This window comes from Protopterus annectens, chromosome 17.part0 (genome assembly GCF_019279795.1).
Source record: "Protopterus annectens isolate FY-2018-M chromosome 17.part0, PAN1.0, whole genome shotgun sequence".
NCBI classification, from domain to species: Eukaryota; Metazoa; Chordata; order Ceratodontiformes; family Protopteridae; genus Protopterus; species Protopterus annectens.
In genome coordinates, this window is record NC_056751.1 from 646,337,853 (window position 1) to 646,363,117 (window position 25,265).

The 25,265-nt window shown below is 32.9% G+C and overlaps 1 long non-coding RNA gene across 1 annotated transcript in view; it reads left to right on the plus strand.

Moving 5' to 3' along the window:
• Positions 1-23,647, plus strand: part of LOC122791369 — a 35,876-nt gene extending 12,229 nt beyond the window's left edge. Inside the window, exon 3 of the long non-coding RNA XR_006363154.1 lies at positions 23,531-23,647. This is a non-coding gene — a long non-coding RNA (uncharacterized LOC122791369). The remainder of the gene's footprint in view (positions 1-23,530) is intronic.
• Positions 23,648-25,265: the final 1,618 nt, after the last annotated feature.

A 25,265-nucleotide genomic window follows, 5' to 3' on the forward strand; every position in this document is an offset into this window, starting at 1 on the left:
CACTGCAGAGGAACCATCAGCTTTATTATAAAAAACACACACTGACTAAGTGCTTTCACCCACAATTGGGCTTCTTCTGTTTTTTCTTACAAGAGTGGTGACATCCCTGTTTAATGCCTTTGGCAAGACAAATAGATTCCGAGGTGAAAGGTCCTAGTTTAACATAAGCTATTTCTATAAATGTTCATTATGTGTGACGGATGGGGGAAAAGTCAAATAAAACTAAAACTTTAGATAAATAATCTCATCTTAGTGAATCAAAGGCTTTCTCTATATCTAATCTGACTATCAATGCTTCTCGATTTTCCCTTTTCAAAAACTCTACAAGCATTAGTAGCCTTTTAATATTGTCATGTGTATGTCTGTTATATATAAATCTAGTTTGATCATTGTTAATTATTTTGGATATGGGAATTTTCAGTCTATTTGCTATAATTAACATAAATATCTTATAGTCATTGTTTAGAAGGGAAATTGGTCTATAAAAACTACAGTAGTCAGGATCTTTATTTTCTTTTAAAATTGGTGTAATTAAAGAGTATTTCCAAGAGGAAGGCATTATTGCTTGCGATTGAACTTCAAGTAGAATTTTACAAAAAAGATGAGTTATGGATTCGGGAAAAATCTTGTACATTTCTATGATGATGCCATCTATTCCTGGGTCTTTATTGGATTTACTTTCCTTTATCTTGTCTATGACTTCCTTATATGAAATTGGCATTAGAAGATCTAATTTAAAATCTTCCAGATTTTTTTTCAGTTTAGAAGTAATTGCTTCCAGGTTTAATTGATCAGTTAAAAAGTTTCCATTTCTCTAGTGAGCTGCATAAGGATTTTTAAAAGCATCAAGAATATCACCTATATCTGACACCTTCTTTCCCTTCTTTATGTGCTGAATGTTAACAATATTAGTGGCTTTAGATTGCATTTTAATCTTCATGGATAAATTATGTAAGTGTTTAGGAGAAGTTGCATAAGAATTTGTTTTTATTCTTTCCATTGCTAAATTAGTTTTGTGAGTTAAAATTTCAGTATATTTTTATTAAGCTCTTCAACTTTCTTTTTATTATCTAAGTAATGTGGGCACTTTTCAGTTTGGTGTACCATAAATTGAGATTGTAATTCTTGCAGTTCTGAATCCAGTTCTCTAATTTTGTTTTTAAACCAAGTGTTTTACCATACATATAGGCTTGTAGTGAATTCCATATCATACCTAGATTAATCTCTGTGGTATAATTGATATCAAGAAAGAATTGGAGTTCTGATAGTAACCATGGTCTGAATTCTTTAATTTTTATAATATAAGATGGAATTCTGGATATAAAAGTTAATGGTCTGAAATCTGTTTGAAGTTTCAAAACAAGGGGGTTGTGATCAGATAATGGGTAGAGAACTATTGAAAAAGTATGAATTTTTGAAAAGAAGTCTTGAGAAACATAGATTTTATCTGTCCTTGTTTGAGTACTAAATCTATAATCTTGATGAGAGAATGTTAGTGAATGAATTTCTTTAGCATTAAATGTATATTAGTTTGAAAGTCTCAATCCATTTTTTTAAGAGTTTTGCAGTGGAAAACAAATGAAGGGGTCTCATATTAGTAGTTTTAGAGTTATCCATAATACAGTTAAAATCTCCTCATATTATTAAATTACCTTTATAGTTATTATCAATAAGATCTAAATGTTTTTTGACAGTGCCTACTCCAATGCCATGGAACCAATATAAATTTATTAGTGTCCATATCCTGTTTTTAAATTTCAGTATATTGAGAGCTATAAGACCTTATTTATCTTCATATTTGTAAATAATTTGAGGATTAATAATGTTCTTTTTCCATAGGATTGTCACTCCTCTTGTCTTGGACTTGTAACATGACTGAACTAGAGTGGTGTATTAGTTAGGATTCCATATAAATTTATCATTCATTTTAAAAAGAGTTTCTTGAAGAAAAATGATCTGTGCTTTGTTTAACTTTAAATATCTTAATAAGTTAGATCTTTTGATTGGATTATTTAAGCCATTAGTATTTAAGGATAACAATGTTAGATCCATATCAAATTGCTATTTAAAGGTGAGTCTACTTTATTAATTATTTCTAGCAGACAGTTCTCTCTCTTTAATGACAAAGGTGTACTGATTTGTGACAAATTAGATAGTATAGTCAAGCATACTTTCTCTTTAAAGGAATGCAAAATAGAACTTAAGTCAGGCATAACAGAAAAAAGAAAAAACATTTTAAGTAAAACTCTATTTAATAAAACAACACTAGAATAAAAATTAATCCATCTTAAACATGGAATAAAAATCATTCCTAATCTGATAGATAAGATAAGCTTGTCAGATTATCTTGCATTACTTTTCTTATCAGCTTATCAGAGCTCCTTAATAATACATTGTTTAAAGGAGACTTCTTTGTAAAGAAACTAAGAAATATTATATTTAATATATTTTCATTTTAGAATATTGAAATTATTTTCTTATATATTGGTATTAAATGAAAGATGATATATTAATCAAATATATTATGTGTATATATATATATATATATATATATATATATATATGTGTGTGTGTGTGTGTGTGTGTGTGTGTCTGATTAACTTAGCATTAGACATAGATTTGTGGAATTCCCTTTTTATAACAAATTAAGTTTAGAAAAATAATAGTTATTTAACAATTAAATCAGTTCAAAGATTTCTGATATTCTATTTTATTATTAGTAATAACTCTATATTATATGTGTTCATCATTCAATGAAATTTCTTTTTTTTCCCTTTTTTCTCCTTCTCATTCCCTCCTTTTTCTTTTAAAGATGTATAAATTCTCAATTTATATATCCTTTTCTTTAAAGATGTATAAATTGAGAATTTACTTTCAAGATATTCAAAACTAGTTAGGGTAGTATCCATATTAACAAAACGCAGAAACGTGTATCAGTGTTTCTCGACTATTTTTTCTACATGTCATTTTCCTAGAATCCAGTATTGCATAAGTTAACAGGCAGTGTATCTTCACTTAAGAGCAAATAAAGATAATAGATAATAGACATGTAACTGATACTTTAATTAAATGTTTGAGGCACGAATAAAATCCAGTTTAATCAATCTTATGGTAGTAGTTGCTAATAACATAACATAAAATGTCTATATTTTTGTAATTGTTATCTACTGGAACTCTTTAAATGTGATTATTTGGTTTCATTAGAAACAACAGCATTTAGTTGATACCTATGGATCTGTACAATGTCAGTTAGGAATGTTGCAAGTAAATTATGAGAGTGCAAGAGCTAATTACAGGTGGTCTAATTTGCTGCTGGCCTTGCTTCTAACAAAAAACTAAAGTATCTCAACTTTTATTTGATGATTTAAACAGGTCACTCAATCCACTACACATTATGTTTAAAAGAGGAGAGCAGTCCAAACATACTATCAATGACTAAAGGCAGTGAGAATGATAAAGATATCTCATTTTTAATATTTCTATCCTCTGTCATATTTAAAATAACACTGTTTCTTGATTGTTTTGAGTGTAGCTATTGCAGAGTAGTTTAGACTTATCACAATGTACAAGTTATTTGGAGAGTTATACTTTCTTATGTATGCATATTTGTATTAACAAATATTTTGATAATAGAGAAATAATGTATATAACAATATTTTAAAGTACAAGGCTTTCTTATTGAGATTATTATTTAGGTAAGTCAAAAGGTAGCCCTCTACAAAATCTAATGGTGTTGACTGTTCCTAGTTATTGTTAACATACAATATTGCATAAGTGTAGAGATATGAAATACAAGATGTCCACTGTCCAACTCGCCCTAAGCTGTTAAATGTGGGTATTTATTTACTGATGTACTGTCCCCCTGAAAACAGAAGAGCAAGTGATGGGAAGTCATTAATATCCTTTCCTAGGGGTCAAACCCTCTCCACACAGCATATACAACCAACAAGTTAGAGTTAGATGTATCAGTGTACAGTAAGGCTTGAACACTGACTTCTTAGTATAAACAAATGTGTTCTCATTAGCATTATTTAATATATTGCTAGCCCTCAAAGAATAAGATTTTATAAGCACTCATTTCTTCTCTGATTACATTTGTGCCAAATATTTAGTTTCTCAAAGTAAAGAGAATGTGTAGGGCAAGCTAGTACTTGGTTTCACCCCTGTCACATTGTTACTTATCAGCACAGCACAGTTCAAAAAGACAATGGGCATACTCATGACATTTCTAATTCTTATTATGGCAAAGATTTACATAGAGTACTAAGGCCTATGTGGTAAATTTGCTTTGTGTGAGACATGGCCATTTTTTCCTGCTTTTGTACTGCAGTTAACCATATATACTACATGGTTTCATTGGACACAAAGTGGTACCTAGGCAATGGGCAGAGCTTCCCTTCCATGCCCTGCCTTTTTGTACCCTCCGTAACACCGATGGATTCAAGCCCAACAGACTAAATCAGGAAAGTGATTTGCAATTTAGAAATATGTCATGCAGTGAAAAGTTAAACTGTAATCCACAGAGCAAATTGCAGTTCATATTTTGGATTTCTCATAATAGTTACAAAGCATTAGTTATTGCAAGTCAAAACTATAATGAGGTGCATGATTTACACTCTATTTAAGCAGAAACAGGCAGTCTTTCTAAAGTCTAGTGTATAACCGGCACTGACTTGTGATGAAATGAGGAACAGTCCCATAACAGAGTCAACACTATAAGCACAAAACACTAACCAAATAATCTGCACTGACTTTGAAGGAGAAGTTAATAAACATGTGAAAACAAAGCAAAATGAAAGTTAGAACACACTAATGCAATAAGGAGTACTAACATCTGACAAATCAGTGACAGTGAAACAACGAAGATAAAGCTAAAAACCATCAGAAACGAGCAGCACTGCCTTCACATCAACCAGACATTTCCCTTTATGCCCCTTTAGCATTTTGTCACCATTTTCATTTCCCATTCTCAGCACCTATCTGCATTTTAAGAAATTCAGTAATAATCTGAGTGGGAAGACAGAATTACAAGCAAAGAAATCAAAGTGGCACTTGGTTAATATCAACCACTCATTCTGACCACTGCTCCTCCATCGGAAAAATACCCAATAAATCTAATTAAGATTGTTTCAGTGTGAGTGTCATCTCTTAAAAATGCCTATGGTCCTATTTTCGGCTTCACACTCTATTTAAGTCTTCAGATCACACTCACCCAATCAGCTTCAGCAAATACGATGAGACAGTACACCATAAGTAATCTTTGTCAAATTTTATTGGTACTAGCAAATTATTCATTCAAATCCCTAATGGCAAGAAGAAAAACTTTCTCGACATACAGGCAGTTCCATGTTATTAGCTATTAGCTTACTTCCTGTAACCATGGCAACTAAGATGAGACCAAACCAATTAACTAATAAAGACTGCATACTTGTATAGCACTCACGTCTTCATGAACGTACAAAATCTTCACTTTGAGCTTTAAAAAAAATGTTTTCTGTCCTTCAGGTTTTGAAGTAAATAAATAAATGAAAGAGACTAGAAAGAGAGACATGTAACATGACATAATCCACAAGTATGAAATAGGCATAACACATTATAGCGAGAATCTAGCGATACACTCATAATAAACTAAATAAGCAAAACATTTAAGATTTAAATAAATATTGATTTACATGAAAATCATTAAGTATCTTTTATCTGAAGATCTAGTGCTGAATGGCAAAAAAAATTCATTGTAGAACTAATTTCCACAGTGAAAGAAAGTCTCCAGAGTAATTTGACAGGAGAATGTCCATAAAAATCCTCTAAAGTTTCGAACTATGTAGATTAAACCCTCAACATGAAGTTCTGATTATTTTTGTTAAAATAAAAAATAATTATTTTCCAGTATTTTATATTATTTATGGAGCTCTGAATTTATGCTGGTTTCAGTTGGCCATTTAAGCTCCACCCCCAAGAGTATTTATTGATTGGCATGATAAAGGTTAGCAAGAGGGTGGTACATGTTTCCCTAGTATTGATTTGTATGCCAAGTGTACTATTTTAAATATAATCTCATTATTGTTAAACTCTTCATATCAATCTAATTGGAAGTCCATCCATGAAAGATTACTTGATAGTAAAAAGCACGTTATAATTCCTAATTAGCTAATTGGAATAAATAAATTTTACAGGATTTTGAAAGACTTGTGTTTAAATGATAGGAAAATGGAATCTCTATTCCTTTTATAGACAATATTATATATACATTTAAAAGAATTATAAATTCCAGTTATATAGTTAAAGACTTATTTTTATTATTCATTATACCTAATAATAATGGTTGTTTAGAGACATTTAATAAAAGAAAAAAAATGTTAGAATTTAAAGAAACAAATTTAAACTTCTGGCATCAATATTTAAATGAGAATAAAGTATATATATATTTTTTCTACCTTTTCTGCTATCGACCAACATCCCCCTCACTCAAGGTGTTGTACAAGTGGCATCTGCATTCTTAAACTGTTAAGCACCCTCTTAACCCCCCTCAGCTCATCATGGCTCTTGTCTCCCAGATAAGCTTCTCTCAAGCAATAAGACCCCTGTGCCACATTTCCTGCTCATACCTACTGGACATTTGAATCCTCCTCTGGACCCCACTTCCCTGTATAATTAATGTTAAGCACCTTCTCAACCCCTTTAGTGCATTGTGGCTCCTGGTTCCCAGATAAGCAAGCTCCTCTCAAGCAATAAGACCTCTGTGCCACATTTCCTGCTCACACCTATTGGATGTTTCAATCCTCTTCTCAACCCCACTTCCCTGTGCAATTAATGTTAAGCACCCTCTCAACCCCCCTTAGTGCACCCGTGGCTCCTGTCTCCCAGATAAGCTCCTCTCAAGCAATAAGACCTCAATGCCACATTCCTACTTACACCTACTGGACATTTGAATCATCTTCTGGACCCCACTTCCCTGTACAATTAATGTATGTGTCTGTGCATTTACCCTCTCCTAAATTGTAACATATTTATTTCACTGTGCTTGTACTGCAGTGCCCTTGTACATCACCTAAACCTTTTTCCCTTGTTGTTACCCCTATTCTCCAAACACAATATCACTCCACTTTGTCTTCTCAGCTTATATAGGCTATACTCTCCTATCTACCCTCTTTCACTTTCATTCTGGACCTCACCTAATTCATTCCCTCTCCCCCTCTATGTCTCTCTCTCTCTCCCCATCCTTCCCTTTACTTGTACTATCATTACGTACTCTTCACAATTTTCTTGTATACCCTGTAATCTAACATAAATTCTTCTCTACCCATTTCTTCACCCACCCTAACTCTTCTACTGACATTCTTTTACTACATCTCCATCTGTAGACCTCATCTCTACACTACCTTCATCTCCCTACCTTACTTTTTCTTTTCCTTACCTTACTGATTGTTTTTCTGTTTCTTCAAGGCTAATCAGGGAAAGTGCCTGTCGTCTCCATTTGACATTTGCTACACTCGGGCTCCCTCCACTCCCTACCTCCATGCCCACCCACCCCTACTATCACTACATTTATGCACTTCTAACAACTCCCTTCCCTTTACTTATCCAATCCCCTTCCAACTGTCTCCAACCACTCCTCCTCCACACTCAACCAATCTATATTATTCTAACTGATCCCCTCTCTTAACTCAACCAATCCCCTTCATACTATCTCTAACCACTCCCCCCACACTTAAACAATCTCCTTTGTGTTGCCCTCCCAATATCTTACTTTCATCTCAGTTCATCACGTCCTCTCACCACTTACTCACATTACAAATGTATCCCATCAGATAAAAAAACTTTATGCCTTATCCCTTTTTCTTACTCTTTATAACCCTAATCAAAGCCATAGAACTAAACCATCTTACTCTGCCTCCTAAATTCCACTCTTCCCCTTGCTGTTCATGCACTCCACTTAATACCTACTCAAACATTAGCCTGAGCCTTTATCACCCATGTCCCATTCTGTATGTCAAAATACACCTTTTTACTTCAGTCCACACCTCACTTTATTCATGTAATTCCCTCTTTCATTCCCTTCACTACATTATCTCTTAACTGTCTAACTTTCTTCATCTTTTTTTTCATATCCTTTCCATTCTCACCTGTTCAGGAGACATCCACCCCAGTCCAGGACCCGCCAAATCTAACAATCTCACAAACTCTAACTTCTCCAAATGCCCTAAATCACTTCATATAACTACTGTCAATTTCCAAAGCATCCACAATAAAACTTCAGAGTTGCATGCCTGGCTTTCCCCAAAAAACACTGACATCCTAGCAGTCAAAGAAACATGATTAAAATCCCCCATTCAAGTTTCAAAGCTTCTTCCTCCAATCTTTAGCATTACTAGAGATCAACAAAAGAAAAAAGGAGGTGATGCAGCCCTCATCTATGCCATCTCCCTCAGTATTACTCGATATAAAGACCCAATCCCTCATTTCCAAAATGCTGAGATAATGATCTCTTTTCTTCATATTAACCACTCAAAAGGGCTATTTATCATAGTTCTGTACAGTCCTCCTGCAATTCTAGAGAACATTTTATCTTGGCTTTCCTTCACTATAAAAATGAAACTATTATCCTCAGGGAAATTAATATTAAGTGGTCCTCTGTCTCTTCCAACCAGTCTTCCATTAGCATAAACCTATTTCACTTCACCCAACTTATTACTACTGCTACTAGGTACAACAAGACTAATGTAGGATCCATCCTAGAATGGATTTTGTCTCAGCTTCTTCTAAAGTTATAACATCTGGCACTATATCCAACTCTATTAGTGACCATCTCCTCACCTATACTATCTGAGCTTGCTCAGCCATGACAAAAAAATAATATTAAACTAGTACAAAACCTTTCTAAATTTGACCACAACACCTTCAACAGATTCCTGAAAAGCATTAACCTCTATAACCTTAAGACTCTCCCAGTCAATGATGCCTTTCTCTACTTTAATAGTTCTTTTCAAATAAATTTAGATAGTCTAGCCCCTTCAAGAACTAAAAGAACTAAAATTAGTAATGCCCTCTGGCTAACTAAAGCTACCAAACAAATTATGACTAATAGGGACAAGACCTGGAAAGCTTGGCTTAAATCTAAAAATACATTTGATCTTATTCATTATAGACAACTCTGTAACCTAGCTAAAAAAAATTATCTCTAAAGACAAGCAGCACTACTTCTGGAACCAGCAAATTAGTAGACATACCAATCCTAAAGCTTGTTGGTCCTCTATCAAGAATCTTCTTAATCCTAGCACTAAACTCAACCCCTGTCTACACCCTGTTAAACCACCAGAACAAATTGCAAGTATCTTTAACTCTTACTTCATTGACAGAATTGCCAATATTATCTCTACCTTTTCCCATCCTCTCTCTAATACTAACACTACTTCTCCGCCATCTTCTACTCATCACCCCATCTATGTTCACATCTAACTCCTTCACCACTTTTTATACTCTCTCCTATTCCTACTTTTGAGATCACAAAATTGCTTCTAAAACTAAAGCTCTGCTCCAACTCCACTGATAATATCTATGCCAAATTCCTCAAAGTTGCAGCAGACTCAGTGGCCTTCCCCATTAGCATTTTAACAGGTCCATAAAGGAATCTTACAACCCTGGCCTCTGCATAAAGGTGGCCCTCATCAAATATCTCCAACTTCCAACCCATTGCTTTTCTCTCCCCTATCTCAAAAATTCTAGAAAAGTGTGTTCTAAAACAACTTTTAGACTACCTTCTAAAATATAATCTCTCCCCTACTCAGTACAGTTTCCGTCCTGGACATAGTACATCCACTACATTAATCTCATTCTTGGATATTGTGAACAAAGCATGAGACTCAAGTAACATTGTAAAAGCTCTTTTCTTGGACTTATGTAAAACATTTGATACTATCACTCACTCTATCCTTCTCTTCCAACCCTCTAGTATTGGCCTAGCTACTCAGTCTCTGAACTGGTTCAAAGGCTACCTCTCTAATAGAGAGCATGCTGTTAAATGGCAGAACTCCATTTCATCTTACATTCATAACCTTACTGGTGTTCCCCATGGTTCAGTTTTAGGCCCTCTTCTGTTCAACATTTTTATTTATAATGTCCACCAAGCTATTCAACAGGCCTCCCTAGTCCAGTACACAGATGACTCCACAATAGTCTGTTCTGCCCACAACTCACTCTAAAGCAAATCACCCAAGCTGCATTTACCACTGTAGAAACCTGGCTCCACAATAATCACTTCTCTTTAAATCATAAAAAAAAACTTATGATCTTCACTCCTAAAAGAAACCTACCCCTTAATATAGCTGACTTTGATATTCTCTCCCTTAACTCAACTAAAATTGAGTTAGTTACCCATACTAAGCTATTATGGGTAATTATAGATGGAAATCTTAAATTTGATTATCACATTCAAAATAACATTAACAAAACCCACAAAAACTGGGGTTACTATATAGACATAACAAATTCATCTCCCTCCCTTCTAAACAAGCAATAGCCTCATCATACCTTCTACCATCACTAACTTATTGTGTTCCCTTACTAACTAACCCACAGTCTTCCTTAATTACAAAATTAGAAACTTGCTATAATAAGATTACTAAATTTGCTACAAATAGTCACCACTCTACACATCATTGTATTGCCCTAAAGCAACTACAATGGCTTGAACTTTCCCATTACCTTCTCCTCCTTCAGCTCACAATCTGTCCTAAACTTATGTATAAACCTCAGGACTGTCCAAAACTCAGATCACGCTTTACCCTGTATACTCCAGCTGATCCCATATGCTCTGAGCTCCAATACTTTCTCCAAGTACATAAACCCAAACTACCTGCAGGTCAATTCTTATATTCCTGGACAATTTAAAAAATTTGGAATAACCTTCCAATATCCTTATGCCTTCAACCGAGACCTTCTAATTTCACCTTCAACTGAGACCTTCTAATTTCAAAAGTTCATTGTACAGTCACTTCTCTTCCATGTGGATTTGTAACTGCTCAGTTCCCTCCTCTGCACTTACCTAAACTCAATCTCTCCAGCTCACTTTCTCACAATTTCAGTTCTTTATTTTAAACTCCCAAATGAACATTTCACCTACATCCCCTCCTCTCATCTTTTAACTCATTCCTCCTTCCCCACTCTTCTCCTGCTAGTTTCCACTCCCACTTTACCTTACCAAACTACCCTCCTCCTCTTTCCCCCATTTTCTATCACCATTTCCCACTCTTCCTCTACTCTACCAAACCTTCTTCTCCTGCATTCTGTGACTGTCCACCAACCTTTGCTTAATCCCACACACCTCCTTCTCTGACTGCCCCACTTCTCATTCCCTTCCTGTATGCCTTCATAAACCCTACCTCTAACCCTTACTTCCTTGTTCCCACTTCTTGATCAAATAAAGTTTCAATTGATATATTCCTTTACTTTTGAACATAATAGCTTGTTATTCTCCAATGCCAAACACCACAGTATTATGCTTTGTATGATGTATTAGATTTCTTTATTGAATCATATTTTATAATATGAAATTTTTCTCAATTGTTTTTCCAATGAATAAGTATTTTTACTCATTATTCCTTTTTTAAGATATTACTTCTTATGTAAAATATGATTTAATTTTGTTTTATTTTGTATTCCATGTATGTTCCCTGGAGTTTTTTATTGTATTGTTTAGTACTCAGTGTATGTTCTCTGGAGCTGTTCTTCCTGGGCCTACACTGAAAATGGGCTACTTGGCTCAGTGGACTTTCCTGGTAAACAAATCTCAATAAATAAATGCACTACAGATCTTTTACTTGAGAAACATTGTTTATTAAAATACCTGGTTAAATATTCAGAGCTGTAAAAAATTTATAGGTGATAAAATTAAAGTCTCCTTGGATTATCAAGAAAAGCATATCCCTAAAATCCTAGAATTTCTCTTCAGTATTAACAGTAATGTATGTAGAAATAAATCTTACTTATCAACAATATATAAGATCTTAAGAGTGGAGTTCACATCTTTAGATTCATCCTTTTTGAATTATCCTTTAAAAATAAATTGGTTTGATTTCTCTAATAGTGACAAAAAGTTAATTCTAAAGTCTAGTGGAAAGACTACATCTTCCCTTCACAGGAATATTTATACTTGGAAATTTCTTCATACAGTTTTTTAACCCCTCACAAAATTGATTTAGTATATAAAACTGGAAAATTAATTGCTACATATGTAATGATGATACTGTTGCTGATTGGATTCATATGACAATAGAATGCAAAATGATCACATCATTCTGGACTGAGTTTTGGAATTTTTCTCAAGCATTGTGGACAGATAAATGTATTATAACTGATTCACTAATTTTGTTTAATGTTCCAATTCCAGATTATGTTCATACATTACAAGTGCCTCTCCTTGGGTCCATCTTAGCCATAGCAAGAAAAGTAGACACAAAGAAATGGAAAAATAAGGCTGCTTTATCTTTTACTGAATTTACCTTTTTGGCCAAAGATGTTTGTGAAAAAGAACTGTTAACTTTGACATTGAAAACTACTAAGTTCACACATCAGAATAGATATTGGCTAAAGTTAAATGATTTGTTAGACAAATATTAATGGCTTGGTTAATTTTATTGATTTTTATGGACTTTTGTAAATAGTTTTTTTCATTTGTTGATTCTATGATTATTTAAGTTTGTATAGTTTTGTTTTATTTAAATGTAATAACAATTGTTTAATAAAATAATAAAGGAAGTATTACAGATGCAAATTCAGTAATAAAACTTCATGTCCCACATATTTTCTTACTGTGGAAAATATATGGGAGGGACGGAGCCTGATTGGCCAACTGTAAGCAGCATAATCTCAGAGCTCCATAAATTATTAAAATAAACAGGAAAATTCTATTTTTTTTAAATAAAAATAACAATATATACATAAACAACTAAACTATATTAATAGCAAATTTGGTGGATTTTTATAAACATTTTCCTGTCAGAAAACTTGGAGATTACTTCAGCTTTGAAAATGAGCAACTCAAGGAATTCTCACCCTGATACAGCTTTAAAGAAAGAACTACAACTGATGCCAACAACTTTACAGGAACTGTCTTTAAAGATGGATGACTTTAAACAAAACTTGGAAATCCTTAAAATGAACTGTTAAAAATGGGTCTATATTAGATACACAAAAGTTTATTTATTCAAACGCTCACATGAGCGAATACTGAGGAACTCGAAACTGCAATTGTGAGATCGCTGTACAGTGGAGATGGGAATATTTGCCCTTTCCTAATTGTAGTGCGATCTCAGAGTTGGAATATATATTTAGCAGGTGGGCTGTGCCCCCCACAATTGCAGTTTTGAGTTCAAACTTCTCTAAATGACATTGAAGGGAGGCTTAGGGAAGAAGAAACCCAAAAAGAGTTTTTTTCTTAAACAAAATACTTTGTTACTAAAAAAGGTGGATGGTCTAGAAAACAGAAAAAAAGGATCTTCAGACTACCTGAAAATACTGAAGATGAAGATATTTCATTTTTAACATATTGGATTCCTGATTTTCCAAATCTAAAAGAGGGTTTCTCATATGATATTGAAAGGACGCATGGAGCTCTAGGGAAACCTGCTTCAATTTCAACAAATACTCCTCCCAGATCAATAGTCATAACATTTTTATCATACCTGGACAAATAATTAGTTTTAAAAACTGCATGGAGGAAATCACCCCTAAAATACAACCAGAACTTGATAAGATTTGACAATGATTTTTCTTCCAGAGTAATAGAGCAAAGAAAAAACATCTGGCCATTAATAAAGCTGCTTAAACAAAATAATGTAAAAGCACAACGTGTCTTTCCAGCTAAGATAAAAATCCATCTTCCTAATGAAAAAAGAGTGTTTAATGACTTATAAGTAGTTTCTTCATTTATTAAGAATAACAACCTGATTTCTATCCCAGAGGATATGGATTGGTTATCATCCTCCCTGAAGAGAATAAAATAATCAAATTCCTGGACGGATGTTAAAAAGAAAAAAATAAAAGACTGAATCTGAACTAGCTATATCAGCTAAACCTCTCAAAGTTTCCATTATGACATGAATTGTTACTAGTACCTGTTGAAATAGGAATTTATCATTTTATGTGACTTCTCAGAGAAGGGACAAAGAGAGAAAGAGGAAAAAGGGAAGAAAAAAGAGAAATTACCTTAATTTAATAACAAGAACATTTACTAATTGGCTTTTAAATAATGCAGGCATATTGCTGCGGTAGCATTGTCACCTCACAGCAGGACATTGTGCCGTTCAATTCTCAGCTAGAGCATCTTCTGTGTGGAGACATGCGTGAATGGGCATACTTTCATTGAAGGTTGTGTGTCAGGGCTGGCAAACTCGGCATGTAAAACATCTACTGCCAATCATTAGCGGACCAGAGTTCCACTGTGGAGACCCCTAACCGGGAAAACCCGAAAGACACAAACAAACAAATATGAATACTCTTCATTAATACAGGTAGGACGAGTTGGGTTATATATTCTCTCAAAAGTAGATAAAGATCTTGTACCACTGATATATTATACTTCTTTGGGGGAAAAGGTCTTTACTTCCGATAATTGATTCACTTATATGGTCTATTTGTACATCTGAATGTTGTTGTTTGTCTTTCGGCTTTTTCCAGGTAAGGGGTTGCCACAGCAGGACTCTGGTCCTCTAATAATTGGCAGTAGATTTTTACGAAACGCTGAGGTGCCAGCTTGACACCCAATCTTCAACGAAGGCATGCCCATTTACGTACACATGTCTTTTGAACACTACCCAACTGCAGGGAGGACATGCAGGCTCCACTCAGAAGGCACTCCCAAGCCACGCCGAGAATCGAACGGGAGAACCTCTTGCTGTGAGGTAACAACACTACTGCTGTACCACAGCGGCATGTATTTGTACATCTGAATGTATTGGTCAATTAAAATGACCAATTTTAGTTCCTTTCAAGTAGATAAATGTTATTGGTTATTTCATGTTAATGGCTAGTTTATAAATATTAACGTGTTTACTGCCTTGCTAGTTGCAATTCCACATATGAGTTGCTTCTATATTAGCGGCTGCTTTCATTTTTTTTTTTTTTTTAATTTTTGTACATTATAGAAGAAGGAAATGGGGAAGAGAGGAAAAAGGGAGGGACAGATGTCACTGGTAGGTGCACGATGTGAAGCCTTTTGTAATTGTAACACTTCACGAGCACATAAGATTGTTTCTGGCATATCTTTCAGTAAAGCTTGAATTTTGTTTGGATTGCCTTGTTAACGGAAAATGATGATGTCACCATTAGTGCTGTGCAAGCCTTCCTAATATGATGCGAGTGGTTGAATGTTCACATACACAGTATGGATGTCAGCACTAAAAGCCTGATTTTGACTCTATAAAGAAGTAATAAGTTATTTTTTTTATAAAAGTTAACATTTGTTTGCTGATTTGATTATCAAGAAATGTAGTCTGTGTCTTATATGAATAGTTAAGTTGTAGTATTGTAGGAACACATCATTCAATCTCTGCCTTTCATTTTATTTAATTTCAAAGTGGTAGCTTTCTTCCCATGTCATATTTAAATAATTGGCTTCATCTCAAATTAACTTTCTTATTTAGGAATGACAGATTAATACATAGTAATAAATCATATGTATTGAGTTCATATCACTGCAGTGCATTGTACTTGTCCAGTTATTTGATAGTTTCATATTTTTTTACTTTACTTTGAGGGATTTTTGTCATATAAGCCACTGCTACAAATCTATTACATGGCCATTAACCAATCAGCCATACATCCTTTTTTTCCCCCTCAAACCTTCTCATCTCCTCCCATGCATGCCTAAGAGCACACAAGGGTAGACATGCAATGGAAATTTGTAAATATATCAAATCACCTCTACCCCCCCCACAAGTAAATTTTATTCTTTCATTATGCAGTTTTTACCAGGGAATACATCAGAAATACATTTTCCAGGATATGCGCCCAAACCAAAGTAAGCAATTTCTTATCATCTCACCTAACCTGTTTCATTTTCTTTCAGTGCTCACCTTTAGTCAGTTCCTTGATCATTGGGAGCATAGTAAGGGCTTTGTCTGAGCCATAGAGCATGCAGTCTGTCTTTCTTTGCTTTAATGCACTACACTGGTTTAGTTTGGGCTGCATTTCAGGACCACATGGAATGTCTGTGTAAATGGTGATGATTGAAACTGGTAGCTCAGACTATTTCCATAACATTGGCAGATGAATAATACATGATTGACAGGCCAGTGGTGGTTCATTCATTCAATCTACGTACTGTCTACATCATCATACACTGTGTCATCTTGTGAATTTGTACAACAACTTTATGAAATATTTTGTTTTACTACGATCCATCACATTTACCCCTGGAATACAGCTGGTGTTTACCATTTGATTACTTACATAAGTAAGCATGTCTGGTTCATAATTAGCTTAACTATGCTAGTACATGAGGTATTCCATCTGAATTCTGAGGTTGGTCCTATAGCAGGTAGTGAAGCTCTTGCCATGTCATTTAGATGTCTGGCATGTTTAAGGAACATACTAGTCTACAATGTTGTAATCTTCTAGGAAAACTTTGTAGACACCAGACTCAGATATTCTTTAGAGAAGTCTGATTTAAGTGGTTTCATACAAAGCATATTACTATTCATTGAGCCTTTCAACTTGTTGAAGTTAATAGCTTATTAGGAGCCTGGCAGTAGGCGTTTATCATTGGCTGTTTATGTTTATGCTCTGGTACTGATAAACTGTGTTTTTTTCCCTTTAATTGGCACTTCAGCTACACCTGGTTTCTCTTGCAACAATATTACTATAATCTTGGCAGTACTATAAACAATATACTACTCCTCTTAGATATATCAGTTAAACATACTAATAATTTATACTACCTTTTCATGGAAGGATTAGTATCAAAGATGATCAAAGTGATCAAACCCAATGGGTAAAGACCAAATAATGATTAATTTTAGACAAGAATCTGACTCTTAAAAAATTAATAACAAAATGCATGCTTATGTTGTTTGATGTTTAGTAATTTAATTCATCTCCTTGCAAGTAAAGAAGTTAACAGAAAGTATTATACTGTATCACATAGAGATTCAAGACTAACTCTTACATAATGGAAATACCGAAATGTTACAGAAGAGTGGCAGTTTAAGACGTATTAGGGAAAATTGAATTGTTAGGCTAGGAATTAGTAACTGTTGTATTGTGTAATATAATTGCATGAATTCTTTGTAATTAATATGTTAATCTGATTGCACTTTTTATATCAACTTAGATACTATTTTGAATACAATGGGTATCACTTATATGTAATACTAGAACAATAATTAATTAGATATGATCATATTTAAATCTCTATTTAAAAGCCTTTCATAGGAAATTAAATAACATATAAATATTAAAAAATACTTAAAAAGTTAGAATGGATAGATACTTTCTCTAGAATCTCCACAAATGTCAGAACCAACAAAAGTAGACTAGTAAAGCATAAACCAAACAGGCTCCACAACAGTCAAAGGCTTTAATTGACAAAACAACAGAACAGTGACCTGGCGAGTACAAATACGAATAAAATTCACTTAGTAGAAGTTAACTCATGGAGACAAAATCTCTCACCAGGGAAATCTCAAAATGTACTTCTCAAACAATCCTAGTCCTTGGACAGGTAACAGTTTAACATTAAAAAGATCTAGCACATTTATTCCCCCTGTTAACCCGACAGTACACATTTTTGAACAGATGTGTGAATCTCAAATAAGGAGGTTATTCAAGGGTATGAGAGGAATTAATGACAACCTGACCCCTGGTGAGAGATTTTGTCTCCATGAGTTAACTTCTACTAAGTGAATTTTATTCGTATTTGTACTCGCCAGGTCACTGTTCTGTTGTTTTGTCAATTAAAGCCTTTGACTGTCATGGAGCCTGTTTGGTTTATGCTTTACTAGTCTACTTTCTCTAGAATATTTTATTTTATTATCAACAATAATTAAATATAATGATAATTTAACTTAATTTAAATATAATCTTTATATAAACTTACTCCCTACAGATGAGAATCCCACTTAGGTATTTACATATTAGGCAATTCATAACGTCATAAGTTTATTGATTATAATCCATACAATAGTATTTCCTGGTATGTTATGTTTTTAGAACGTTATATTTCTATATTATAAATTACTCTCCATAAATTAGTTTTTTCTTATGGAGCTCAATGTTTCTGATTGCTAATGGTATGAGGGATAATCTAACAGACCTATGTGTGTCTGTTGGATTAGGAATGACTAACATTCCGTGTTTAGAGTGGGATATTGTTCAGTATATATTGGTTACTTTTTTTTTATTCAAAGCCTGACTCAACTTTTATCTTATATGTATATATAAAAGAAATAAGCTTGACCTTAATATTTAAAAAAAAATCTATATCAACACAATGTGCAATGTTGTCAGAGTAATTTGTTTAAGAGCAACAATCAAAATAAAAAAAAAAATATATATATATATATATATATATATATATATATATATATATATATATATATAATCTGACATGGATTTAACATTGTTATCTTTAAACACTAATGGCCTAAATAATCCAAGGAAAAGATCTAATTTACTGAAATATCTAAAAGTAAACAAAGCACAAGTAGTATTCCTTCAGGAAACACATTTCAAAATAAATGATAGTTATGTATGGAACCCTAATGAATATATGGGGTCTGTATTAGAACATCAAAGTTTCAGAACTTCAAATGTTCTAATATCGAACCCTATTCAGCGAAAGCTGAAAACATTGAAAATACAGAACAGCAAATTTTTTCCTAGGGAAAAAATTTGCTGTTCCAAAACACATTTACACAACACAAGCACACCAAACTAACAGCAATCCACACACATACACCTAAAATCTTACACCTAACCCTACACTAATCTATACACACACCACTAACTATCCACTTATCTTAAACCAAACCATAACCCTAAAGTCCATCACTATCACACACTCACCTCACCAGCGCACTAACCCTAACTCACATACCCCGCCCTAACCCAGACGTCCACACAATTGCACACTTACCTAAACCATGCCCTAACCCACCTAACCCACCCTAATGCTCAAATCCACACAATCGCACACATACCAAACTTACACCCTAACTAACCTAACCCGCACTCAATCGCACACTTACCTGAACCCGACCCGCAACTTTACACCACAACGCTGAAAATACTGAAGCAACAGAAATGGACAACTGAATTCTTTCCATAGGAAAAAATTTGATTTTCTGTTGTTTCGATATTTTCAGCTTTCGCTGAATAGGGTTCGATATTAGAACATTCGAAGTTTTGAAACTTCAATGTTCTAATATAGACCCGAATATATGATTTTAACACAATCTTTATATAAGTCAAAGACAAAAAAAGTAACAATTCTATGGAAAAAGAATCTCATTAACCCTGAAGTTATTCATAAATATGAAGATAAAGAGGGTCTTATGGCTTTTGTCATAGTTAAATTTAACAATAGAATATGGACCCTAGTTAATCTATATTGGTTCCCTGGTATTGGAACAGGAACTGACAAAAAGCATTTGGACTTTATCACTAAAAACTATAAGGGAAACTTAATAATGGGGGATTTTAACTGCATTCTAGACACCACTGAAACTATTAATAAGAGAGCTTTATGCACAGCCTTTGTAGCAAAATCTTTAAAAAAATGGACTGCATCTTTTCATTTAATAGACATGTTTAAATTGAAAGAAGATAAATCTTTACTATTCTCACATCAGGATTATAGATATTGCACACAAACTAGAATTTATAAAATATTTGTTGGTCAGGAACTAACTACAAAAATCATTAATTTTTCAATAATTCCATGTCCCTTTTCAGACCATAACTCCCTAATTTTGAATTTCCAAAGTAAATTTAAACCATTAACCTTTCCTTCTAGAATTCCATCATATATAACAAAAATCAAAGAATTTAAACCTTAGTTATTATCAGAACTTCAGTTTCTCTTAGACATTAATTATACAAAAGACATCAACATAACCATGATATGAGATTCATTAAAAGCCTATATACCTGGAAAATCCATTAGCTGGTATAAAAACAAAGCTGGAAAATGGTATTCTGAATTACTTGATTTACAATTTAAACTTTTAACGACAAAATTTGGAAACAATCAACATTCTCCAGAAATTAAAAGGAAGGTAGAGGAATTAAATAAGAAATATAATGAGATGTTAACACACAAAACAAATTTAGCCCTAGAAAAACTAAAAATAAACTCTATAGCTACCTCCCCTAGACACTTGCAGAATGTAGCTACAAGAGTTAAAATACATTCTAAAGCTAATAATATTAGCAAAATTTATCATGAAAAGATGGGGAAAACATTTCAGATATAGGAGATATTATTGATGCATTCAGGCAGCATTATATGGAACATTTTAAAAATGGAGTAATACATAATGATCAATTAAATTTAAACACAATTTCTACATACATAAAAAAATCCTGAAGAACTAAAAATGGACTTATAAAGACCCATTTCTTATAAAGAAATTACTGATAAGATAAAGGAAAGTAAAAGGAACAAAGTTCCAGGAATAGATGGTATAATCACAGAGCTATATAAACTCTTTCCCTCAAATATAATTTCCCTTTTCATAAAACATTATTATAAATCCAATCACAAGCAATAATACCCCCATCCTGGAAGTACTCATTAATTTCCCAAATTCTAAATGAAAATAAATCTTTGTATCTTTGTGCTTCATATAGACCTATATCATTATTAAATAATGATTATAAGATATTCATGTTAATTCTAGCAAATAGAATGAAAATACCATTATCTAAAATAATAGATAAGGATCAAACTGGGTTTATTCACAATAGACATACCCACGACAGTATCAAAAGAATACTCACTCTCATTGATTATTTAAATAGGGAAAATCAAGAAGCACTAATAATAGGATTAGACATTGAGAAAGCTTTTGATTCCTTAAACTGGGAGTATTTATTTACTGTTTTATTAATATTTGAATTCCCCCATCATTTGTTTATCTATTAATGAATATATATATATATATATATATATATATATATATATATATATATATATATATATATATATATATAAATAATTTAGCTTATATCAAATTAGTAACTTTCACCTCGGAATCAGTTTTTACCACAAAATGTACTAAACAAAGATGTCCTCTGTCATCTATTCTATTTGCTTTAGCTATTGAATTTCTTGCAATCTCAATCTGTAATAAAAAAATAAGAGGAGTAGATGTATATATCCAGTATATCTCCAAAATAATGCTATTTTCAGATGATATATTATTAACATTACCTAATTCCAAAGAAACTTTAGAGGAAATAGATATACTAACCGAGAAATATTATATGACTTCAGGTATTCACTTCAATAGATCCAAATCTAAATTTTTATTCTTAAATAAGAAGAACAAAATACAACTTAAAGAGAACCATATCATAGGGAAACAAGTATCAACTTTAAATTATTTAGGAATTGTCTTATGTAAAGATCTAAATGGGTTAATATTAACAAATTATAATAACATCATTAATATAATCAAAACCACAATAGAAAAATGGAATAAAGTTTTATTGACTTTTGAAGATAGACTACAGTTAATAAAAATGGTATTACTACCCAAAATGTTGTATGTAGCATTAGCAATTCAGTTATTCCCAGAGAGGCATACACTTAGAGATAAACACTAGTTTATTAAAGTTTCTCTGTTTTCCTAAAAGAAATAGAGTAGCATTAATACATAATATTAGAACATGCGAAAAAGGAGGACTATATTTTCTGGATAGCTGATCATTTATGATGGCATCAATACTCAAAACTTTTATGGAATGGATAAATCCTAACTATTTTGCCAATTGGAAAGATTTGCATACAGATATATTAACAAATGATTCTACTTTAATAGAAAAGTGTTCAATAATGAATAAAGTCAACATACTCTGGTACCTACTAAACATCAGTATGCAATGCAATATAAAAAAACCAACCAAATCATACTTGATTAATCACTACTTTAACTCATTCAGAAAATTCATTAACTGTAATATGGGTTTAAAACTTTAGTTCGATCTTTTAATTCCATTTACCATAACAAAAAATTATCCTCACAAAATATACAGAGTAATAATTACTTCATGGGAACAGAAGAAATGTTTTTGTAGGCAACAATGCAGTAGAGAACTTAAAGTTCTAGACAAGCAATTGATAATGGCTACTTATGAAATTACATGTCAGGACTAGCTGGCTTTACAAAGTATATTAATGTATTCCCAAAATTTATGTAGAATAATTAATAATTCTTTCTTTAATAATACACCAAAATTTATAAATTGCTTATACGATACTAAATACAAAGATTGTAACATGAGAAATAGTATATCAAATCTATATAAGGAATTAACTTACAAAACAATACCTAAAACATCCTATTGGCAGTACATATCCAAAGGGCATTCATTACACTTAACTGAAGAAATCAAATCAAATATTTTACTATCTATGACATTTACATCTAGTTCACATTATTGGAAAATCTTTAACTGGAAATATTTACATAGAGCATTTCTAACCCCAGATAAAAATTACCAAAATCAGTCCTTCTAGGAAAGGAATATGTTGGAGATGTGAACAGGAATCTAGTGCTGACTGGAATCATATGTTTTATGATTGTATTAAAATTAAATCATATTGGAATGGAATTAATATTTTACAGGCCTTATTCAGGGAATCTTTTAATTTATCTAAAGCCTTGATATTGTTGAATGTTAATGAAGGTCCTCATTTGAATAAAACAGATATGTATTTATTATGAACAATACTTGCAATTTCCAGGAAATGCATAACTAGAAGATGGAAATCAAACACTGCCAAATATGGAAGACTTTTTAGACCTGCTGAAGAGTACAATTTTGATGGAAATCAAAATCAAAGAATTAAGAATATATCCTAGGCCATTGGTAAACAATCCATGGAAAAAGTTTTATCCTTAATGGACACTTTACAAATAACAGCAGACTCTCTCTCTGATAACTTTATATAGTTACATCTGTACAGTAATCAAAAATATTAATTACTATTGATGTCAGGCTAACTGTAAATAGTGTATATAGTGTATATAGTTATTTAAAATGCTATACAAAAATATTGGGAACACTTTTATATTATATTATTATTTGAAAATAAAAAAATATGAGTTAAAAAAAAGAAAGAAAATGTATGGTAGTATCTGAGTGAAAGAAACCATTGCTAGAGGTATTATTTAATTTTTTAAACAAATTAAGTTAAAAAATAGTACAAACCAAGAAGTGTGAGGCTGGTTAAGTAATACCATCAGCAAAGATGCAGGTGCCTTGCTGCTGTATCACATTTTCTTCATTTCTATCATTTTTCTTATAACAGATGAAAAGATCACAAAAAGAAAACCTACCACATCCACTACTTCCACAACACAAAGTTTGACCACTACCACAACAACCTCATCAACAACAACAGCAAAAACACATGTCCCTGGAAAAGGTGAGTCTGCACAGTAATTTCACACATCTGTACTGATGTAGAACCAGTATCCTAATCTAGCTAACTTAATTACAGTTATACTCAAAATGTTACAATTATACCACTATTAACATGGATGTTCCCTGTAGTCAGACTATCAAAGATGGGATGAATAGCAGCCTGTGTTCAGGAGAAAGAAATGTTTTTAAATAAACTTTTATAAATGTGATGCATCTACATTATACATTTTGCCTCCTGCTCTCTCTATCTGCTGTTTTATTATAATTGTACTCATATCTTTTGTCAGGGCTTTTCTTCTCGGGCCTCAGCTAAAAAAGGGTCTTTTTGCCCAGCGGGACTTCCTCAGTCAACAAATGTAAAATGAAATAAATAAAATATTGTCTCTGCCTCAGTATCTGGATATTTGAGATTCATTTACATTATTTAAGTACAGCTAATGTCCAGTAAAAGATGCAAAGAGGTATTTGGCAATAATAAGCACACAGTAATATACAAAGTAGCACTATGAGAGGTGAGGTGCAGGGAGAGCAATTCAGAGAAAAAAGTACAGTGACTATACAGAAATAGGGTAGAATGTATTGAACGCAAATTACTGCATAATGGCAAACAGATGATTACAGTTATACTAATGTGGATCATGATATATGAAAATGATTCACTTAAAGATGGCAGAGTGACTCAAGAGACATATGAATTTAGCATGGAGAGCCTCAGTCTCATCTATTACAAATGATAGGATTTTCAATCTATAGGAGCTCTACTCAAATAATGATATTAGAAGGAGCAGCACTGTTAGCCAAGTAGGAAGTGTTTGTAATTCCCTTTGCAGCTACTAACTGCAGAGTTCCACATTGCCTACCTCTGTGTGAGAGATGGGTCCAGACTATCTTTGACTATACAGATTTTTGCAGAATTTCTAGATTTTTGCCTCATATTTCTAGTCTGTTTTCATAACATTGTAGTTTTCTGGCAAATTATCTACAAATCATTGAGTACTAAAGTCAGAAAATAATCACAGACATTTCAGTTTCAGGCTTCATTTAGTTTATAAAATCCATTCTAATGCAGAACCTGTTATTCTACCAACTTTTTAAGTTTCTAAGGGCAATATTTAAATGGTATTCCTATTTTTGGGCCTTTGTCCCCCACATTATTATATGTCTTTATCCAGATTTCTAGCTCTAAGAGGTTGATAGGTATGGGTCCAGTAGAAGCTGATATGGCATGACTTCCATATCAAGGACATTGTTAGCTACTGATATGTCAACAGAGATATCATACAAGTGTTAGTAAACATGTATAACTCATACATGTTATTAACGAAGATGCATGCCATGCCGATACCATTATAGCATTAACCATCCATGCCATAGAGAACTTTCAGTGTGATGCAGAACATGTTAGGAGTTTTGCAGGCTTCGGCCTCACAGAGCTTATACTAGTTCCTTTATCTGAAGTTGCAGAATATGGAAGAGTATATATGCTTTCTGCATACAACAGAAGACTGAACTACCCTCATGTGGACATTATAACACAGAGCCTGCTGTGCAGAGGTCCTGGGGACCATTAATTGTGCAAATATTGCCATCTAGGCACTACATAACATGGTGTCTAGTAT